The sequence below is a fragment of the Pezoporus flaviventris genome, unplaced genomic scaffold (genome assembly GCF_033815535.1).
Source record: "Pezoporus flaviventris isolate CSIRO_AGI_PZ_B2104156 unplaced genomic scaffold, CSIRO_AGI_Pfla_v1 ptg000003l, whole genome shotgun sequence".
NCBI classification, from domain to species: domain Eukaryota; kingdom Metazoa; phylum Chordata; class Aves; order Psittaciformes; family Psittacidae; genus Pezoporus; species Pezoporus flaviventris.
Window position 1 is genome coordinate 8,273,721 of NW_026892551.1, and position 18,786 is coordinate 8,292,506.

Consider the following 18,786-nt stretch of genomic DNA (forward strand, 5'->3'; position numbering starts at 1 on the left):
AAAGATATCTAACTTACCTCCCTCTTTTTATTGCTGAGCATGACAGTGTATGGCATGGAATATCTCTTCAGTTAGTTTGGGTCATGTGCCCTGTAGTGTCCCCTCCGAACCTCTCGCACACCCCCAATCTATTCACTGGGAGGACAGAGTGGGAAACAGAGAAGACTTTGGCACTTGAAGACACTGTTCAGCGACACTTAAAGGATTAGTGTGTTATTAGCGTTATTTGGTCAGCAAGCACTATACAAGCTGCTATGAGGTAAATTACCTCTGTTCCAGCGACAGCTAGTACACATGTAAAGGCTGCTTCAACATTGGGCGTGACAGAGCTCTCCCAAGAGCACTCTGAATCCTGTATCATATTGAAAAACAGTATCAGACATCCACAGAGGAACAGCCTGCTTACAAATCCCAGCTGGTCCTTGTGGCAGGTGATATCAGGTGCCTTACAGGAAAGACATCTGTGCCTCTGAAAATAAGGCCTGAAATCATCCTTTCTGCTGAGTGTCTTCACCATGAGCTTCATTCAGTGGAGATTTTTCTGGAAAAATATAGTGGCTTTTCAGATACCCTAAGTTATCCAAGATATCTCTGTGCATTTGCTAGATATGACATAGTCTGTATGAGATCTGAGACCATCTGCAGCTTTACCTGGCACTCAGGCAGCTCATGCAATCTCAAATACCTCTGTGGGAATCATAGTCTATGAAAGCAAATGTATTGTGGAGGTACAAATCCTGTACTGCACCCTGTACTGCATCCCAAGCAATGGGTATGCTTATATTTTCTTCCTGTGAATAGCTGCCATGTTGCTCATAGTAAACTCTGAAGATCCTTCTACAGAATGTCAGTGTGGAGGGGGAGGCCCCAGGACCTTTCTGAAGGCTTCTTTATGTAGCTGTTACCCATGTGTCTGCTGCCAGGCTATGGTAAACACTCTATGTCTATATATACTAAGTCAGATTTTAAGTAAAACTTACCTTTCAGGCAACTGTTTTGTTCCAGGAGATGTGTCATTCCTTCCAGGTGAATTTTCATGCTGAGAAACTCATATTTTTGCAGGCATGGCTTTCTCTACAGCATAAACAATAACACAGGGATGCTTCAATTAAATGTATAACAGTCACTAAAATGGGATATCTTTCTTTTATCTGAAGACTCCAACCAGGGAGTGGATAAGTGAATTTTGTCTAAATATCGTATTATAAATTGCCTGTGGTTAGAAGAAAGCACTTTAGAGCAGAACTACTTAGGAAATTACTTTTATTGATATATTTAGCATTATTGCAATGTACCAAGAGATCTTTAGTATCTTTCATTCCTTTTAAAAGCAACTACTGGCCTTTCAGCAAATACATTTTTGATTCGGTATTTAGGCATGAAATATGCCAATATATATATGAAACCCTATTAACAGATGGCAATAAAGTGAAGCTGTCTACCAAACCAGTTGCTGAATTCTGTCCACAAATCTCTTTACATTTTATACGGTCTTGCCTATTGGTCATTGAACAATGTAGCAGATATGCCCCCTCAATAGCCCAAGAAGCTTCAAACTGGGATTCCCAGTGTGAACAGTACACCAAGGGGACAACATTCTGATAACGACTTTCTTGGAAATGATATATAAAGACAGAAATGTTCTATCAAGGACTCCACAGGGGGCTGTTCAGACAAAGAGATCATAGAATCATAGAATGAAATAATGGTTTGGGTTAGAAAGAACCTTTAAAGATCATATAGTTCCACCACCCTGCCATGGGCAAGGACATCGTCCACTAGACCAGGTTGTTCAAAGTCCCATCCAACCTGACTTTGACTAATTAGAGGAACGGAGCATCCACAAATTCTCTGAGCAGCCTGTTCCAGTGTCTCACCACTCTCACCATAAAAAATGTCGTCCTTATGTTCAATCTAAACCTTCTGTTTTTCGGTTTAAAACCTTTGCCCCTTGTCCTGTCACCACAGGCCTTGGTAAAGAGTATCTCTCAATTTTTCTTATAAACACCTTTTAAATATCAGAAGGCTACTGGTAAAAATAAGGTCTTCCTAGAGCCTTCTCCAGGCTGAGCAGCCCCAGCTCTCTCAGCCTGTCTCACAGAGGAGGTGCTCCATCCAACTCTTCCAACATGCCAACGTCTTTCTTGTACTGGAGGCTCGAGCTGGATGCAGTACTGCAGGTGAGGTCTCACCAGAACAGAGTAAAACAGCAGAATCAGAATCACCTCCCTCAATCTGATGGCTGTGCTCCTTTGGATGCAGCCCAGCATACGGCTTGCTTTCTCGGCTGCAAGCCCACATTGCTGGGTCAAATTTACTTTTTTTTATCCATCAGTACTTCCAAGTCCTCTGCAGGGTTACTTTCAATCTATTCATCACCCAGTCTGTACTGATACTAGGGATTACCACAACCCAGGTATTGGACTTTCACTTGGCCTTGTTTTTCATGATGTTCACATGGGCCATCTTTTCAAGCCTGTCAACATCCCTCTGGATGGCAATCCTTCCCTCTAGCAAATCAACTGCACCACTCAGTGTTACCTACAGTTTTGCTGAGGGTGCACTCAATCCCACTGTCTATGTTGTTGATTAAGAAATTGAATTGTATAGGTGCCAGTATTGACTCTTGAAAGACACTGCTCATTACTGGTTTCCACAGGTTTTCCTGGTACTAAAGGGCCAGTAGATCTTCTCGCTGTGCTAAATATATTATCTCAGAGTATCTTTCTTCAGTTTTGGGTTGCCCTGGATCCCTGCTGTAAAATCTGTGAAATGGAGTTACCAAATCCTTGTGGTGTAAAAAGGCTGCTTCTATTAGTCATATTATTTTACATTTATATTGCCACAATGCTAGGGCAGAGTTGGTTTGACCATGGTGTTATAAAAAAGAACCCCTTCTTTGATGAATATGGTCATATCTTGTGTTAATGTAACTGTCTTAATATATTTTTCTCTTATTTTGAAGGCTTTTGTTAAAAAAAAAATGACTATTTCTGTCTCATCCACATAAAACCAAAATGTGCTCTGTTGTCACTGCGATCAAATCAGTGTCTGACTTACATCAAGATAGTTAGCAATCTTCTGACTATGCTTTCCATCAAACATAATGGTGAGGTATAAATTATTCAGCTCCATAATAAACCTTTCCAGAGAGTTACAATCATTTTTCCAAATCAGGAAAATATCACTGATGTGCTGTAACCATTACAAAAATTGTTTAAATTTCTTTAGGGTGTACAACAATTCTTCTTCAAATACCTCCATTTCAATCATAAGTCTTTTCATATCGTTGAAAGGATCCCCTTTTTACTTTTTGCACTAATCAGGACCATCAAATGCCATTTGTCTTAGGTAATCCCTATGTTATATACAGCTATGATGGATATTCCTTTATCAGTTAGGTCAGTAAAGTTTTTTGTCATGATGGGATATTTAAATAGTATTATGCTTTACAACCCGATGCAACTACCCATGAGTTAAGTAGATGTGCTGAATTCCACTGAAGTCAACAGAAGCTGTTTTCAGCTTGAACTGGAAAGAGGTCATGTAGTCTATTTCTGTGTATTTATTGTATGTGTAGCTATTAGAAGTGATCTTCACACCCTATTAAACAGCACTCATATCAGGCTTGCAGAGTAACAGTTACAAACCCTAATTCATAGGCCAACGAAAAGCATGGTGCAGTGATTATGGTTTTATTTTCCATCCATATTTTTGTTTTTTTTTTTAGACTGGAATTCTGGCTGAAAGAGGTGCAGGAGTGGTCATCTTGCAATTGTGAAAGGTTGTCATGCAGCAATATCAGACCTATGACATACCTACTTAGCATCTGTTCTTCATATTTCCACTGTTGCTCTTTGAAATGTTCAGGTGTCAGGAGCCAGACCTTCAGAAATCTGCCAAGATTTTTACACTGGATGATGACATGAAAAAATATTTTTTTCTGCACTTCCTTGTTTTCCTGACTTCCTTATCTTCCCTCAGTACTGCAAAGCTATATCTTGCAGATTCAAAAGTTCTTGAAACCAAGAACTTTTCATTATTATTATAGCTACAAAATGTAGATTCAACTATAGTATAAATGAATATATATACATTTACATGTGTATGTGTGCAGTGCAACCACCCTAATAGTTGAATGGAGAGAAATACTATTTCTCTCCATCTTAAGTATGTGGAACACATTTCCATTTATTCCTTGGGTGAATCATCAGATATCTCTTCTAATACTATCTCTCTAGTTCTCCTTGAAGATGTGGCCTGTCTCTACCCCTGTATTTTGAATTCTTTTACCCTGGATGTTTCTCCTTACTCTGTTTTACCTCTCTGACATGCCTGAGTTCCTGCTACACTTCTGCCTGTATCTCAGCCTCCGTATTGCTTTTTTATGTTTTTTTTTTTTTTATATCATATGCAACACCTATATTCTTTTTTACATCTGCATCATTTAGCCCACATTGCAGGTTTTATTGCCAAATCATCAAATTTTCCTGTCTCCTAACTTTTTTGCAGGCAGTGACTTGAGTGACCATCCTCGTCCTGAAAATCAGTTTGACTTTCTCTCCAATAAGAAACTACAAGAGAGAATTGGATATTTTGTTGCTATCAACCCATAACTTTAGTGTTATTCCCCGTCACAAGAGATGGCAGACCTTTCAGATACAGTCAGAGCTTCAGAATATCAAAAGGAGAATTCAGAAACCTGGGAAGCCAATTCAGAAGGAAATAGAAAGAGGCTGGATTGACAAAACAAAAAGGGTTATTAACTCCAAGGAGAAATATGAAATTTCATAGCAGTCCAGATGAATTTGCGGAAGCATGTAATATTTTTTTATTATTAAGCCTTAAAAATTGGTTTTAGCATTTAAGACTCTTTTTCTTAAAATGACTGGGGCTGATCACATTAATTTTTACCTTTTTACTGCAGTAATGGGATTTAGGCATGGATTACACTCTCTCAGAATATACTTATACCAAATTCATTTACAACTAGCTTTTGCTTCCCAGGTATGAAGGAGACAAGACATTTTTCTGACTCATTAAGATGACCCATACATTAATTCATATGTATTAAATTGACATCTCTCTTATCCAAATTCACAATGGACTCTTTGATAGATTAGAAAAAAAAGCCTTGAATAAACCCAAGACGTGATTTCATAAATATTAGAAATATTGTAAAGGGAAATTCTTTATCTTTTATCAGCATTACAGAATAACTGCAGAGCCACTACATTTTGTATCACAGGGACAAGGATCACAACAGTATGAATGACTTGAATTACCTTGGTTATTTTCCTAGCTATAAAGCGATTGATTTCTTATTGCTGGAAGGTAATACTTGTGCTGAAAAATGGGACACAATGCTTAATTGAATTTTTTTTTTTAATGTACATAAAGGATGTTTGCATTTCTTAGAACTGAATAGCATAAAAGTGCTGCAACACAGAAGTACACAGAATGATGTCACTTGCTGCTACTATGGGGGAAAGTATTGAAATATTTTGGCATGTAATGAATGATCATGGGGTTGTTCAAAAAGGCCAAGGGAAGCAAATATTTCAGTCAACATGCATAGCTGTTGTCCCGTATAGGGCCAAGTACATCCTCATATTGCGATTTTCAAAGTAATTTCTAAGACTTCTGACTATGAATTTGTAGACCTTATGTACAAAAGATGTGTATCTCACTGTTCTTTCTTCCAGTCCCTTTTCCGGAGACAGCAAGTTAAGCCAGTTCCATGAAGGGGATATTCACAGAGATTCTGGTAAGAAATCCAGACAGGTTTCTTACAAATACAAGAGCATACATTTCTAATTTTGTAAATATGGGTGGGATGCACTCAGCATCACATTTGCCTTCCCATTAACTTCACATTTTCCTGATTTATGTTCCTACTCTTGGACAGCTCTTCCCTCTCAACACTTCCAAAACTCCAGTCTAGAATGTCTAGAAAAACTAAGCATTTGGTCTTTAAAATTTAGATGTTTAATACAGATAGGTTTAATCTCGCCCTTTGTTACTGAAGTCATTATGGGTACTTTATGTACTAAGCAGAATTGACAGATCTCTTATCTTCAGAAAAAAGAATACTTCAGATGCCTATATAACAAGAAGACTGTCCATTTAATTATCAGGGCCATAAAAGAAAAAAATGATCTAGAGATGCATAATTCTGCCAAAAGGAGGGCAGAAGAGTTACGTATAGATATTTGTTGGTTTTGTCATGAAAAATGGCAAAATATACATATATCAGCATCTTTTCATAAAATGCTGTCATTCTAAAGGGGGCAAGAGAGCAATTTTATATCCTTAAAACCTGCTTGCTTTTTTTAGTATAGAACAGAATCACAATAATTAATAAGACTAAATACAAGAATATGTGATTACATAGCTACGTGTGCTAGTTTTATACAGGTTGTAAATTAGAATAAAAACTGAAAAGTGTTATATATTTGTGTATCGAAAAATATGGAGATTTATACACAAAGGTAAACTCCATTTAGCATTGTGTTGTTAGCAAAGTAATCCTAAGCGTTATCTGATTTCCTCCTGGTGGAAATGAAGAATATTTCACCACCTGTACCGTAGCTTTATTAAGTTTTTTTTTCTCTTGCAAAAATTAAAATGCAGTGAAGTGTAAAACCACGAATTTTGCATTCACCCCAGAAGTTTTTTAGTCTTACCGCTGGAAGGCACTGGAAGAGGCATAGATACCAACAGCAATAGAATAGTAACAATAATAATGACTAAGGAGTAATTTTATTCAAGATATACAATGAAATACACTAGCATATTGCATTAAAACTCTTGTACTTCCAAAGATGGTTGCACATATGTTGTTTTCCTTGGCAAATGTAAATGGGGAAAGATTCAAAGAAGTCACCTCTCAAACCATTTTTTGAATTTTGATCAATCAGTTGCTGGGCTGAATGTGCTGTAAATGAAAAGGATTTTACTTTCTGATATATATATTTAATGTTTGAATTATACCTTTTCAGTAACTTATAAGCAAATCAGTGAGATAGTGCTAGTGTTTTCACTTACAGAAAGGATTTCAATTTACAGAAGATTTATTTTGCTTAACTGTCCTCCTGCTAAAAATATCAAAAATGCTAAGAATATTTGGGAGGTGAGCTTGTATATATTAATTTCAAAAAGCCTGTAACTATTTGTCCTGGGTTCAGCAGTAGCAGTCATTTTTTTTTTCTCCTTCTTAGTAGCTGGTGCAGTGCTGCGTTTTTGACTTTTGGCCTGGGAACAACGCTGATAACGCTGATGTTTTTAGTTGTTGCTCAGTAATGTTTACTCTGACCAAGGACTTTCTGAGTCTCATGCTCTGCCAGGGAGGAGGGGAAGCCGGGAGGAAGCAGAGACAGGACACCTGACCCAAACTAGCCAAAGAGGTATTCCATACCATAGCACATCATGCCCACTATATAAACTGGGGGCAGTTACCCAGAAGGGTTAGATCACTGCTCGACTGGGCTGGGTATGGGTCAGCAGGTGGTGAGCAGTTGTATTCTCTTCCCTTGTTATTTCCCTTAACATTATTATCATTGGTGGCAGCAGCAGTGGTTTGTGTTATACCTTAGTTACTGGACTGTTCTTATCTCAACCCGTGGGGGTTGCATTCTTTCAATTCTCCCCGTCCCTCCAGGAGCTGGGGGGAGGAAGCAGGAGGAGTGAGCGAGCAGCTGTGTAGTTCTGAGTTACAGCTGGCCTTAAACCATGACACTATTGCTCATATGTGAAACTTAAGAGTGATGTACCTGAAGCTAAAATTTGACCAATATAAGTTTTATCAGCATTAGAATTTCTTCCAGGGCTACACTTTCCCTTTGAATGTCAGACATGTTTCAAGAATATTGGAGCAGTTTAGTAATGTGTTCAAGCACAGATAATTTAATCAGATCATAGATTTAATTAAATGATATTCACCACTCTTTTAACGTTAACACTGTCATCACTAATTATGTCAAATAATGTATTGAAGTAACCTTTTGACTGATGCCACAGACAAAAATATAAAAGACAAATTCTGTAACTTCATCCTCAGCAAGGCTGGATACCACATCAGTGTGAGCAAAGGAAATGGTAGTAAAAGCAAGACTCTGTGGCCTCAAGAAAGTAGACGCAGAGAAGTTATTGCTACAGCCATTGTGGGATGCCTAATTTCTAAAGACATAGTATAGGATTTGTTTAAACATAGGCATCCAGTACAGAGAGCTGTCCTGCAGATGCCTGCACAGGGCTGGCAGACAATGAGGGCATGCACCTTGTCCTGGGTTCAGCAGTAGCAGTCATTTTTCTCCTTCTGGTAGCTGGTGCAGCGCTGTGTTTTGACTTTTGGCCTGGGAACAGAGCTGATAACAATGATGTTTTGGTTTGGCCAAGGACTTTGTGAGCCTCATGCTCTGCCAGGGAGGAGGGGAAGCTGGGAAGAAGCAGAGACAGGACACCTGACCCAAACTGACCAAAGAGGTATTCCATACCACAGCACGTCATGCCCAGGATGTAACTGGGAGTTAGCCAGAAGGGCTGGGACGGAAGGGCTGGAGGAGGTATCGGTCAGTGCTTGGTCAGGCTGGGGGTGGGGGGGTGGGGGGTGTGAGTTATTGGTTGGCTGGTGGTGAGGTGATGCATTCTCTTCCCTTGTTATTTCCTTTATCATTATTATTATTGGTGGCAGCAGCAGTGATTTGTGTTATACCTTAGTTACTAAACTGTTCTTATCTCAACCTGTGGGAGTTGCATTCTTTTGATTCTCCTCTCCATCCTTCCAGGAGTAGGGGGAGGGAAAGAAGGGGAGGGAGTGAGTGAACGAATTGCCTGACTGGTTTTAAACCACGATACACCTTCAGAAGCAGCCATCACAAACTGCAGCACCTCAAATGACATTACACATTTATGTTTACCAAAACATCACCAGAGAAAGGGATCTAGCTAACTCTTATATTTGATTTCTACAGTGGAGGTAGGTATCTAACATGTCTGTCATCCGTACACGTGAAATGCTTTAGGTATCCAGATGACCAGACTTAGGTGCCTTAGGTTAGGATGAATAGCTTCCTAAGCCCTTTTGACTATGATGAACAGATGTAGGATTAGCCATTTACTGCAATGCTAAGTGGTCTGTAGTATCTAAGATACCTCTACATGGGGCTGGCATTCATGACCCTCAAAAAAGGACGTACAATATGAAACCCTCACAGTATTCTAGAGCAGTGGCTGGTGTCTATAGCACATATTATAACACTACTTATCTGTACTGATAAAGCTAAAACCTGTGTAGATATTCTCCAACTACAAAGAAGCTTAGGCATCTATACCATCTATCAGCACCTACAGTGTAGTCACCTAAATTTAGGTGAGTTCTGAGGTTAAGTAATTCCACCCTGAGAGGTTTGTTTGGATGCAACATGATTAAACTACAAGGTGCCAGTGGATTTCCGCTGTCATGCCTATCCAACTCTGGGCAGCATAGGGAATCTCATATAGCAATAACTATCTTTTGGCAAACAAGCAATGAAACTGACATTTGTTATTTTTCCTCTCAGATAAAAAAGTCTGGCTCCACTTACACCACTTGCATAATTTCTATTCATTTCAAAGATGCTTAGAGATACTTTAAATTAATTCCATGAAAGAAGAGCTATCTTTTAAAGTGTATACTAAGTGCTGAAAAGTGTAGAAAGGATTTTCAAGTGAATACCCAACTTCCACTAACATCAATGGAAGTCACTACTGACTTCCATTTTGAAAATTTTTAAAATTTCAGTAGTCCTCATCTGCATCCTTAGTAAGCTACAAAAATTCCCAAAGTTTGTTACAGAAGTTCCAGATCTAGAAAAAAAAGTCAAAAGATCAAAATCCTTCTCAGTTAAACCACAAAGCAAACATAGTGTTATAAAATGTCGATAGCTTAAGATGTAACCTTATTCAAAATGTTGTAAATGCTAAATGCTGCGGGTGGTTTGTTTTTTTTTTTAATTTAATCTAAGATACAGGAAAAAATGTCTGGAACAGTTTATGTGAATTAATTATCTGAATCCTTAATGAATAGGCACTCTTCAGACAAACCTTCCCCTACTTTCCACCCACCCATTCATTCTTATGAAGCTGTGTTTAGTGCTTAACACTGTGCAATTGTTAAATACACCCTTGCCTGGTTGAAGCCCTTTATGCCAGGTTAAAGCTCCAGAGACATTTTTTATTTCTGAATTGTATACAGATCCATAATGGAAGCCCAAGACTCCATATGTCCCTAAATGTAACATCATGAACATGATGTCCTTATAAGTCAGCAGTATTTCTAAACTTTTACAAAGGGCAAACATCACACTCAGATTACTGGAACCATTTGTATTTTCTTGCTTGACTATAATGTTAGATGTATACATTATTTATTAATGGAGGATGGGTTTTTTCTTTTGATTAAATGCTACTGGTACTTTAACAAACAGATATGAGATCCCCAAGCTCTCTGTGTGCAGGGAATTTTGTCCATGCATGCTATGCCAATGGATTGTCAGTAATGGAAAGTGATGGAGTGTGGAGGGGTAGGGGCTTTGCTAAAATACCCTTACTTTCATGGAAATCTACCAGCTACAAATGCTTATCTCAAAGGACTGCACCTTGCTATAATTGCTACAGTTTTTCCTGAAACTACCAAACGTTATTTCTTTACCAAAGCTGTTGAGAATAAAGCCCAGTGTTTCAATGTTAGGAAAAAACCCAACAATAATATATTTAAATTTAGAATTCAGTAATAAGGAAATTCAGCTTTGAATAAATAACCTAATACTGTTGTTGTGTATTGTCAGATCTTTGATATTATCCCAATGGATGAGCTAACTGTGGAATATCTACTGTTGTAGCCAGATTTCTGTAAGATAACAGATACAGGAAAGCAAATAAAAGAAATCCCACAAGAACCCTGTCCATTCTATTTCATTCTATTCCATAGTGATATTATAATAACTTATTTTTTTTACTTCTGAGCTATGCACGAGTGATCTCAGTTTTGATGCAGCAGGACACACTGCAATACCTGAAAATTTTTATCATAGCCCAGTCTTGGCACTAAGGGTGTGATTCATGTCATTTGATTTCAATCATCTAAACATTGACTTTCTAAATTTTCTCTACAGTCACTGAAGATGAATAACTCCAGAAAATGAGCCTTCTGATGAGTGCTTTTCTCTATATTAATTAGCTTCTGGAACTGCCTTTATTTCTGCTCTATATCTGTTAGAGTTTACATGACTAAATGTCTAAGTTTTAAATGGTTAAATTTTACAGAGATTAATTTCAGTCTTGGAGTCTGTTGACAGTGCATGAAGGTATCAAGCTCATTTAGTTAAAAAATAATGTACTTCAAAGCATAATTCCAAAATCTTTTTTTTTTTTTTTTTATAAATCTACTTCCTAATTTTTATCGTTTAATATTTAAGGCACATTTGATAATTTAATAGCACAAAACTTCATTCAGTTGCAATATTGAGTCATGAACTTTCACAAAAGTATCAAATGCTTTGCAGCCAGGTAACTGTGTAACCAACACACTTGTTTTCTACAAAGAATAGTTGGTTCCAAAAGCCTATTGTCTGTTTTTCATAAGCCTGAAGTAGAGCTCTCCTGAAAATGAAAGCATTCTTACTAGTTGACCTGAACTAAAAAGTCATGTCTATGATTAATATATAATATGCAGATTTAGAAGTGTGAAAGGCCACAACAAAGATGGATGGCAGCATCCTCACCACTAGAGCAGGAAGGCTCGTTATCATCACCAAGTTGTCATCAAGAGGATATAAATAATGAGCATCAGACAATAACATTCATGATCAAAATTCTGAATGTTCTGAAGTAGAATAAATGGCATCTTTGGTTACGTAAGGGTGATAGCTGTCGCTGCACTCACAGCAAGACTATTTACATATAAAAAGTTACATGTAAACTAGCAGATAAAAGATTCAACAAAGGAACACATTTGTTACAAGCTGAAAGTCAAAGTTGGAGTATAGTAAAAATACCAGTGATGGCAAAAGAAAGTTTACTGTGTAACCAGTCAAATTCTTGATGGGTGGATTTGCTACAGGTAATCTGGGTCTAACAGCAGTGTTGAAAGCCAAAGCCAAGAAAGAAAGTTCCAAGTATCAGGTGTCAAAATATACATTTTTCTTAACTCTTAGAACTGCATCAGAATTCAGTAAGTAAACTTGTTCTGGTCACGCTATCTCTTTTTACAGTATTAACAAGAGAGGAGAAGACTTCAATTGATCAGCAGCTGTAAAACAGGAGTTAAGAAAAAACCTGTGAAAAACAGCCATGCAAACACCAAGGCTGGAGACGGAGGAGAGGAAGGAGTGGCAGAAAGAAACCATTATAGACTGACCACAGCTCCTATTCCCACGTCTCTGCACTGCTTGGGGGTGGTGAATTGAGTAGAGGAGTTAGAAACAAAAGAGCAAAGCTGAGCTGGGGTAGCACTGTTTTAATTTTGCTTTAGTTTCTCGCTATCTAAATCTATTTTGATTGGCAATAAATTAAATTAATTTTCCCAAGTCAACTCTGCTTGTGTGCTCGTGATCAGTGGTAGTAATTGGTAAATGATTTCTCTGTTTCTCTTGAGCCATGAGCTTTTTCATCTAGCTCAGGAGGGGGAGAGAGAGAGTGGCTAGTTAGGGGACTGGCAGCCAACTAAGGTCAACTCACCTCAAGAATGCTAAGAAAATAGTTACTATTTTAGGACACTAGCGTCCAACAGATGAGCACACAACAGGTAAGCGCACATCTAAAAACATCATGATCATTTGCTGTTTCATATGTTTCTGATATTTCTGATCCTGGCTTATGACTATGCAGGCCAGAATCTGTAAGTAACCACTTTTCAGGAAAGAAGGGAAATGAGGACTTTATGTAATAAGGAAGTAAGTATAAATATGATGCATTTTTTTATATCAAAATGATATTTTATAATAGAAAAATCCACAGAAATTTAGAAAGAGAATTCCTTCTCCCTAAGTTTAGATGTCTACACTGTAGATATCTACATGTGACATAGTGCAGGCTATATGGTCAGTGAAGAGAAATTAGGAATGTTAGAAATCTACTACTTTGAATGTGGATATACATGTGCTAGAGGTATGTCTTCATTATGAAGAAGCCCATATCTAGTATCTAACTAACACTTCAGGTGCCACTGTAGTCTTCAGATTTGCTGCTTTGGGGCTTTGTGAGCATTGAAGGAATATTCAGCAGCATAAGCAAAGCATCCCTAAGTCTTAATGGCACTGCACTGTGTGGGGCTTTGATATGGTTTATGAGTTGTGTCTAAACTGTCCTCTATCTTGCCTGTAGGGCCTGGAAACACCTTTCACTGAGTGCAACCACTATATTACACTTGATGTCGACAACACCAGATAATAACCACATTGATACTGGTGGTTTATAGTCCAGCTTCACAGCATTGAAGTCATTGTCCTACTGGATATAATCATGAGATATTTCTCTCCACTCACCTCAGTTTTTCATTTTATAGGACTGAACTGCTTTAAATCTCCAGATCTAAAAGGGACTTAACTGTGAATAAATGCGTGGAGTATTCTATCCTCATACCAGATATGAGACACTTCCTTACTTTCTCTCTGTGTTTCACCAGCTTCCAAGTGCTGTATAGAGAACCTGGGCAAGCAGCTCTTGCCTTTGAATTCAGAAGGTGCCCAGAGCTGGAGTTAGGTTGGCAGACATTATTCTTGGACCCAGTTCCTTCCTGTTCCTCCCTGTGTTTCATAACTGTGTAGCCATTTGGTAAACGAGATTGTGTTCAGCACAATTCTTTCTCCAGTCAAAGCAACTGCTAATTTATTTGTAAGTCTACAAAGAGCAAGGGAAATGCTGCTCAAGCCAGTGTAGACATCCCTTAACAAGGAAGCACTTTTCTAGTGAAGATCAAGACAATGAGAAAAATTTTGTGTTTTAATGATTTAACATAAAGTCACACCTCCTTGATAAGTATCTGTTCTCAAGAAGTGATTAAGAACTTAGTCATTAACTTAAATAAGCAGTCTTGGAAAATCATCACTAGCAGTCTATATAGTTGAAAACTCTAACAAGGTAGTTCCACAGGTTATTTTCTCTAGTAGTATTGCTGACTTAGGAGACTGCTGAAGCCAGTAAACTCTGTTGCTGCCCTGGGGTACAGGTCAACTGCTAAGCCTGCTGGGTAACCTTGGTTACCCTGGGTTATCAACAGGTAACTTTGCCCCTGCTTTTTAGCTAGCTATTTTTCTTCCCTCACTTGCAGGGTATGGGGGTGGGGAAGACTAGGCAAACAGACTGTTTTCTGACTCAGAGAGATGGATTAGTTCAAAAAGGGATCCAACAAAATGTCAGAACTGATACAAAAGAAAATACCTGACCATGAGTAGTGAAGGAAGGTGTGTGAAAGAGGCATTAAGTGCACTCAGCTGTATTTTCAAACTCTACTTCAGCTTCTATTTCACTTCTCAACTATAGGTATAAAGGTAGTGAGCTTTATGATTCCCCTAAGGACAACTAATGCTCTGAGAATGATAAAGTTTGGCTCCACTTACTTGTGATAAATCTTTAGGAGTTACTGGACTATATTTTTTTTTCTGCCAATGGCATTTGAAGGCAACCTTCTTAGTAAATCAGTTGTTTTGTTTTAGGAAATAAATTGTTGAAGCCTCCTTTAGGCTAGTTTGCGGGAATTCACATCCCTGGTAATCTGTGAAGAATCTCTTTTCTCTGTCATGCTATTTTGTGCTATATATGTTTAAATTGTACCTAGTTTTTCACCCTGTATGAGAGTTGTCTCACCTAACTTTAGATGTATGTGTCTACAGTGGACCTCGTCATCCTACTTTGCACTTTCAGTCAGAGGAAAAGGTAATTTTAAAGGCAATTTCAGGCAGTTAATCTAAACGATATCAGGGAGGGGTTCTTTTCATTGCCCACAGTGGAAGCACAGTGACAAGTTTGCATGTGGCTTTGCAGAACAAAGACAGAATAAGCTCTAGCACAAGCTGTGTGGTGCAATAACACACAAGGAAGTAGTGGGATGCAATCTGCAAAGCTTTGTAGAGTAAAACCCTTGTTATATTCCACAAGTTTTGTGGGGTTTAGACAGCTCCAGTTAGTTCCAGTTTAACCCCCTGCACTGTGTAAGGGCTGGTTCTTACTTCCTGGCTAGGAGCGGTGGGAAGGGACCTGCTTATGAGACCCTTCCCTGCTACCTCCCTGGGGAGCTCCCATGGCTCCCAGCCCCAGCAAGCTGCATCTCAGCAATTAGTGTCAAACAGTTATTGCTCTGCATTATTTAATTTATCATCTCTAGTTTAGTTTCATCAAAGCTAACTGTAGGCATTCTCTGTGTGAAGGAATTTATAGCAGTGACATATGGTACCACGCAAATCACAGGCAACAAGAAGCAAATCCAAGCTCAAAATACAAATTGGACACTTGTCCAAAGAAATAAATAACAGGACAGAGTCCCACAAATTCGGTGGCAAAGCTCATGTGTTTCCATAAGATATTTGAAAAACAGCAGAAGAGAGGATTTTAATACGACACCAAGGTGATTTCTTCTCTGTGTTTCCTTATTAAAGTCTTCATTATTTACTCAAGCATTTACTTTTGGGTACCAGATCTTGTTCACTCCCTTTAAAAGACATAGGGTACTGGATTTTTTATTACCGTAAACTTGATTCTGGTTTTCTTTGGAAGGATGAGCTGTGAAGTTTCCCTGGACTATTAATGAGCCTTCAAGTACACATACATGCACCAATCACATAGCATTGATACATCAGTCTGGATTGCAGCACTAGGTGTTCCAGATCAGGTAGGATGGAATTCAGTTGCCTAACTAAAGTCATCTTATGCCATCTGAAAAACCTCATGATATGGTGCCTACTTTCCAGTGGCCACTCAGAGATGCTTGTCTCTTTCAGGTCCTCTGCTCTTTCTGTCAACATTGTACAAGATATCTTGCTATGACTAAAATATCTGCAGAGCCAGAGAAAGTGGATGCCATGAGCAGTATGTTTTCAAGGACTATGTTCAGTGCCCAATCACTAGAAAACAATTCTATCAGAATTGGTTCCCAATGGAGAAAATATTGGCAGCAGTCTTCTGTCACTTACTACAGAGTTCTCAAGAACACGAGAAAAGTTCGTAAGAAAACCAGCATCACAGGAATGCCTATAAGAATAAAAGATGTTTCCAAGCCAGTAGAAGGAATCAGAGTCAACCCACCACACATAGCAGTGTCCATGCAACATCACAATAATAATTGCTATCATTATTTTGATAATTGTATCTCAATGGTTGTTATTGTGATATTCCATGGACACTACCAGGTTGTTCCCCACACAGGTGACTCTAGCGGGTCAACCTTGCCTGGCTGCCAGATGCCAGGCAGCTACTCTCACACTCCCCCTCTTCAACAGGATAGGAAAACCTCACAGATGAAGATAAAGACAGGAAGATCACATAACAGGTACCATCACAGGCAAAGCAGACTTGGGGAAAATAAGTTTAATTTATTGTGAATTAAAAATAGAGTTGGATGGTGAGAAGCAAAGACAAAAGCTTAAACAGCTTCCACCCATTCTCAGTAGAGCAGGGGGATAGAAAATTGGGGCTGTGGTCAGTCCACACCAACTCTTCTCTCCCACTCGCTCCTCACACTTTTCTTCTGCTCTTGCATGGCTTCTCCACAGCTGCAAATTCCTTGAGATATATCCATCTGCTCCACTGTGGGGTCTTCCGCATACTGCAGTATGGATACCTGCTCCGCTGCTGTCTCCTCCAGGGGCTGGCTGTAGGGAAATCTCTGCTCTACCATGGAGCACCTCCTCCCCTCATTTTGCTCTCACCTTGTTGTCTGTTTCTCACACTCTTTTTTTCCCTCACTCCTCTCTTGGCCTTTTTTTCTTGCCTTTCATAAACCTGCTTTTCCTGAATCACCAGTATCTTGTCTGAGGGGCTCAGCTGTGCCCTGCTCTGGGTCTGTTAGAGCCGCAGCCTGGCTTTTCCTCAAAGGGAAACAGCCACCCACTGCCAACTCCTGGGCACCTGCACCCTGTACAGTAACAATAACCTTATGGTAAATTGCTTTGTCAATTAAAAAGTCTATATTCTAAGAATAGTTATATCTCTGCTATCAACACACTCATGATCTTTCTGACATTCATTCATAAAAGAGGATTGCATTGGAAGAACTGAAGCAAAGCTGAGGGTTTTTTAGGGAGTATCTACTTAAAAGTGGTCTTGTTTTCTTTTATTACACTGTATGCTATCTACAGTGGAAAGCGTGTTAATGAGGCATAAATTATACAGGCTTCTTCATGTAGGCATCCTGCAGTCTTTGCTCATAACAGGTCTAAATTATATATGAAAAATTGTAAATTGCAGTCTGAATAGGATCTTGCATATATATGACTTGAAAGGGCAGGTACAAAAACATGCCCCCCTCCATCTGCGTATGTCCAAAGCTGGAGACACAGAAGCAGACTACTAGTAATCAAGCTGAAGAGAACCTCACCCCATAACACAGCATAGATTTCAAAAGCTTGTTCCTCACTGCAAGTACTCAGCGAGCTGTACAGACTTCCACCAGATTGTGAGCAAACTCCAACAGTTTACTGGCTGGATATTTTTATTCTATTTCAATTACTGCTTTTGTCCATGAGAACTGGAATGAACAGTAATATCTCTTCTTGTCTTTCCTTTATAATTGTTGTTCAAGAGCTAATGAGTGTTTTCAGACCATCATTACAATCTAAGCTGGTACTGTGAATACAATTCCTTGTTACTGCAGTAATACGAACAAAGTGATCAGCTTTTAACACATAATGTTGGCTTGACAAGGATGAAAATGACTGGATGTTTCTTATAAGTATTTAAAGTTTTACAGGATCTGTTTTCAGTCACTTGAAAATGGAGTTGGAGCGTTTGACTACAAAATGGATCTGAAATAATGGAGGTTAGGTTGCCCATGGGAAAATCATTTTCAAAGGAACGTATTGTAAGGCTGTGGAACATAAAGTACCTGTTAACATGCATAAAATATATTTGTTCACTCTGCAGCTACTAGTTTCAATATCAGAACTATAACTGATATCTCAGTTGAAAGCAGGTAACATTTGCTTGTATAAGTTACAAAAAAATACCTATTCTTCTATGAGAGAAATAGCAGCTGGATGACATCCATTGTTAAAAATCTTCAGATCCTGATAGGAGCTGATTTGCTAGAAGCTGTTTTTTTTGAAAGCCAGGGAATTTGGAATCAAAATGAACAGGTTACATAGCACTGGGGTTTTGTGTGGCATGTTGCGTAATGTAATGTTTATGAGACCTTGTAGCATGAAACAGAGTACCAAATAATAAAGAAATGCCAATATGGAACAAGAAGATTAAAAGTTTGGAAAGCATTGATGACAGAGAGTGCTGCATAGTCCCTATTACTTTCACTATCTTTCTGAAAGGCTACATTAATTTGGATTATATACTAATGTGGTTTCTAGAGCATCCTTAAGGCCAGCTGTGTTGGCACAAGAGAAATGACCTGACACATGGTGACGCAGGATCTGGGAAGCACTGCCAGGGTCATGGGACAGGGTCACTTCATTATGCACAAAGGCAGAGTATTGTGAAACTGTGGCCCAAGTTGAACTTTCAGCTCTGAGACAAAGTGACAGCCTTGCATAGACTGAACCTGTGCATGATGTAAGTCATGGCAAGTCTGCTCCTGTGAGAGCT